This window comes from Diachasmimorpha longicaudata, unplaced genomic scaffold, assembly GCF_034640455.1.
Source record: "Diachasmimorpha longicaudata isolate KC_UGA_2023 unplaced genomic scaffold, iyDiaLong2 ctg00000157.1, whole genome shotgun sequence".
NCBI classification, from domain to species: domain Eukaryota; kingdom Metazoa; phylum Arthropoda; class Insecta; order Hymenoptera; family Braconidae; genus Diachasmimorpha; species Diachasmimorpha longicaudata.
The window spans coordinates 35,001-40,000 of record NW_026973961.1 but is presented as its reverse complement, the minus strand read 5'-3'; the positions used below and the strand labels follow the sequence as shown (position 1 = coordinate 40,000).

Here is a 5,000-nt window from a genome sequence, read left to right as displayed (position 1 = left end):
AATAGGTCCACAGGAAGCACCCCCGCCGCTGCGCAGAGTGCTTCGTGTGAAGCCGTCCTATACGCGCCAGTCACCGTCAGCAGCGCGCTCCTCTGCGCGGTACGGAGTTTCTTCCAGTCGTACGGTGTGCAACGGTCCACCCACCCGTGGGCTGCATACGACGCGACAGCCTGAAAAACGCCCTGAAAAACGACTTTAACCGATCGGTATCGGAGCCCCCAATGCTTGTGCATAAGGGCCGATAGCCGAGTGAAAAGGACTCTAGCCTTTTCCTGTATATATTTTGTATGGGTCCGGACCCGCATGTTTCTATTAAAATGTACCCCGAGGTACCTCACGCTCTCCTTGAATTTAATTTTCTCCCCGTCGAGCCTAATCTCGGGTGGGCGGATATCCAATACCGGTTTCACGCGTCGGCGTGTCCTTCGCGCCCGATCCCACCTGTACCGCACCAGCGGCGCTCTCTTCTGCGAGTTGCATGACAGGACAATTGCCTCTGTCTTGCTCCTCGACAGTTCGAGCTTCGCTGACGCGCACCACGACGCGATGTGTTCGGTGACGGCTCGGCCTATCCTCTCTATTTCCTTACGCGAATCGGCCGATACGACCGCGATAAGGTCGTCCGCGTAGGCGACTTCGATTGCGCCAAAATTCTGCTCGATGCTCTTGAGGAGGGCATCGAACATGAGATTCCAGCAAGCGGGGCCCAGGACTGATCCTTGGGGACAGCCCCGGGTGGCCGGCTTGGAAACCTCTTGGTCGCTCCAGGCGATCTTGACGGTCCGATTGTCAAAGTAGCTCCGGAGCACTTCAAAGACATTCTTCGGACAGTCTCGATCCGCCAAAGACTGGAGGACTAGGGGCCACCACACGTTGTCAAAGGCTCCTGAAATATCGAAAAGGAGTCCAATGACGTACCTCTTGTCGTTACCGCGTTCGACTAATTCACGCAACTCTACTATCGCGTCTTCCGTGGAGCGTCCAGGCAGAAAGCCATATTGACGTCCTGATAATTTGTCCTCGGTAAGGACTTTCGACGTAAGGATCCCGTGCAGGACCTTTTCGAAAAATTTCCCGACAACCGACAAGAGGCAAATGGGACGGTAGGATTTGGGGTCGGACACATCCTTGTGAACTCCTTTGAGGAGAGCACGAAGTGTGCCGACTTTCCAAACGGTGGGGAAAACGCCATGCTTAAGGCAGGCGTTGAAGAGTCGCGTGAAGATGTGAGGCATCCTCATGACCGCGACTTTTAGGACCCTAACTTCAACTAAATCGCATCCTGGGGCTTTGTCATTCTTAAGGGTCTTTACGAGACCCTTAAGTTGGTCGTCCGTCAAGTCTCGTGCGTCCTCCGTTTGAACCCTTAGGTTCTTCACGCGTTCGCGGATGTCGGTCTGTTCCGGTGTGTCTGCGTTGGGGTCGTCGTCGGGTACGTGTGTGTCCAACAGTACCTCAGCAGTCTCACGCATTGTAAGTGTCGTGCCATTCGCGGTTCTAAGGGTGCTGAGTACCGTGCCTACACGCAATTTATCAGCGGCATATTTGTAATGGAAGCCCCAGGGATTCGCGTTGCTTTCCGTTGTTATGTAACCGCGCCAGCTATTTTCTTTACATGTCCTAAGTAGCCTGGTGTACGACCGCAGGACTACACGATACCTATTCTGTTTAATTTTTCGCGCGTCAGGGTTAGTCTCCCTTCGGTAGCCGTTTCGGAGACGACTGACCAGTTTGCGTTTGCTGGTCAGCTCCTCGGTCCACCACGGATTCGCGCGACGGTAATGTCTGCGGCGCGGCATCGAATCTTGGCAGGCTTTGGTGAGTACGTCACCCAGTACTTCTGCCATTCTCTCAACATCCGCTGTAGAATCCAGCGGATGGTCCACGAGTTTCTCACGGGCCTCCTCATCGAGGGTCGCCTCGAACTTTTCCCAGTCGGCCCGACGAACGTTGAACCGCATGGTAGAGCCCTCGCCGACTCCCGAGTTATTGACGCGCTGTGAGGAACTGCGGATTGCTAAACGAAAGAAAACCGACGTGTGGTCACCGGTGGACCACTCGTCCTCCAACCTCCATGCACGTATGAATTTATACATGCCAGGGGTGGCCAGTGTGACGTCGATGAACGACGTACCTGCGGCACTCCTGAAGGTTGGGCCCTGCCTAGCATCATTCGCGACGCGGAGACCGAAAGACTCTATGAGCTCTCCCAGGAGGACACCACGGTCAGTGGTCCTGGGGCTCCAAAGGGAGTGTTGGGCGTTCGAATCGGCCGCCACCAGAACGCGGCGACCCCTGAGACAGCTGAGAACCTTTTCAAGCTGCCTCAGGTGGATTTCTATGTCGTCCGAGTATTGAAAATAACTGGAGACGACGAAGAAGGATCCACCGGGGACGCGGGCTTCAGCACAAACGCAATGTGCATTACTTAATTGGGACACGTAAGCAATCTCCACGATGGAGTTGCACGCAACGACGGCCGCCCACGGTCGCTCCGTTGAGCTCGCGGCAATACGCATTCCGACTCCTAGGCCGCGGATGGCCCAGGTGTTCGCCTCACGAATGGCATACGGCTCTTGGAGCAACAATATGTCCAGACGCTCTTTGCGGATTAACTGGAAGACCTCCCCGGTTACTGCAATTGAGCGGGACATGTTCAATTGCAGTATTCTAACGTCGCGTTGCGCGCCCGGTCCCTCGATCGCAGGGGTCCGGGGAGGATGACCTATTGGAACGGGGGGTACCGGTGAGCCTCCGGTCGCGACGCGTTGACTATCGATCCTACTTAAACTAACGTGGCACTCGCGAACCCTACCTAATAATTGAGTGGACTCACCGGTTGAAGTTCTTGAAGACTCCGGCGTTGGCTGACTCGGCTGCGCAGTCAGTCCCTCGATGTCTGCGACGTCCTCGACGTCCTCATGGACAGCACGAAGGCTGGAACCTTTCCCTCGTCGGGAGGGCAGTACCCCGGCGCACGGCGGGCGACTACGAACCCTTGAGGGCACCACCCTCCTTGGGTCCCTCGATGTAGTCGCTGGTGGTGTTCCTCTGGCATGCTGTGAAGCGATGCGCAGACTTCGCCGCACGACGGACGCATCATTGTGCCCCCCCGGAGATCCGATTGGGGGCAGTTTAGCCTCCGGAAAAGATTTGCAAAGATGCTCTGCCATGGTTGAAGTTTGGTTGACGAGACGGTCGCCGGCCGTGCCGAAAGGCAAGAGCTGAAAAGCTGAAAAGTACAAGAAAAAGAATGAATAAGAGGATTAAGGATTAGAGGGGGCGGTTCCCCGCGGCACCGAGCTGGGTAGCTCGGGACGCTGAGCACCGTCCCTGGGAGGGAGCCTTCCGGTTCCCGCCGAGCTGGGGAGCTCGGATCGGGGCCCGGTGGAGGCGCTGAAGGAGTGCTCCCCCTCGACTCCCCTCGAAAGAGGAGCAGAGAGGGAGCAGACCCACAGAAAGGGGGAACCCACCCATCCCACCCGACGACCCACCCCGCGAACCGTCCCTTTCCCGAGGGATACCCGCCCCCTCCCCCTGAGATCCAACCCCACGTGTGGCGTCGCGTTTTCGCCGGCCTCCACCGTTGCGGGAGGATCCGACTACTAACACGTAGCTGGAACAAGTTGCGAGAACCGCAATGTCCATGCCCTTCGCACTGCGAAGCAGCCAGTCCCCCCTCCCCCGCACCACCCCGCGAACCGTCCCTTTTCCGAGGGATACCCACCCACTCCCCCTGACCCAGCCCCCACGTGTGGCGTCGCGTTTTCGCCTTGCCTCCACCGTTGCGGGAGGTTCCGACTACTAACGCGTGGCTGGAACTACTTGCGAGAACCGCAGCGTCCATGCCCTTCGCACTGCGAAGCAGCCAGTCCCCCCGAACCCCCACCCACGCGTGGAATTGCCCGTCCACCAACCGATTCCGCCCTCCACCACGTGGAACCACCCCTCCACCGGCCAACCTCGCCCTCCCTCGCGTCTCCCGAAGTCCGGCCCACCCCACCGCGACCCTCCCCCTCCAAACCCCCCAATAGGCAGGGCTCGCGGCCCTCCACCCGCCGATCTCGCCCTCCACCACGTGGACCCGCCCCTCCACCACGTGGAACCGCCCCTCCACCACGTGGAACCACCCCTCCACCGGCCGATTTCGCCCTCCCTCGCGACCCAATTCGCGACTCCGCCCTCCTCCGAAACCCCCCCTGGGCACAGGGGTTCACCCTGCACCCGCAACCCCCCCTTGGTATAATTATTGAGACCCCCCAAAAGGGGGATCCCAATCCCTACACCAAGTTCGACTCAGGGACCGCGGGGTCGTCACACCCCGTGTGTAAGGGCGGTTTTACCCGCCATTACACCCCCTGCGGGAAGTAGGTAGGGACAGCGAGAATCGTCGTTAATCCATTCATGCGCGTCACTAATTAGATGACGAGGCATTTGGCTACCTTAAGAGAGTCATAGTTACTCCCGCCGTTTACCCGCGCTTTTTTGAATTTCTTCACGTTGACATTCAGAGCACTGGGCAGAAATCACATTGCGTCATCACCCGCTAGGGCCATCGCAATGCTTTGTTTTAATTAGACAGTCGGATTCTCCTAGTCCGTGCCAGTTCTGAGCTGAGCGTTGAATGGCGGCCGAAGAGAACGACTACGACACGGTGAAGTATCACAGAAGCCTCGCAGCAAGGAAGATCCGTGGGAGGCCAAGGCACGGGACCGAGCTCGGATTCTGAAACATTACTGATCCATTCACCTCGCCCAGGCCCGGCACGTTAGCCAAACCCACTTCCCGACCAAGCCCGACACGCCCCGCTCCTCAGAGCCAATCCTTATTCCGAAGTTACGGATCCAATTTGCCGACTTCCCTTACCTACATTAATCTCTCGACTAGAGGCTCTTTACCTTGGAGACCTGCTGCGGATATGGGTACGAACCGGCGCGACACCTCCACGTGGCCCTCTCCTGGATTTTCAAGGTCCGAGGGGAAGATCCAGACACCGCCGC

At 58.0% G+C, this 5,000-nt stretch overlaps 1 pseudogene; it reads right to left on the bottom strand.

Moving 5' to 3' along the window:
- Nucleotides 1–4,341: 4,341 nt before the first annotated feature.
- The window catches only part of LOC135172093 (large subunit ribosomal RNA), a 2,827-nt pseudogene continuing 2,168 nt past the window's right edge, over nucleotides 4,342–5,000 (bottom strand).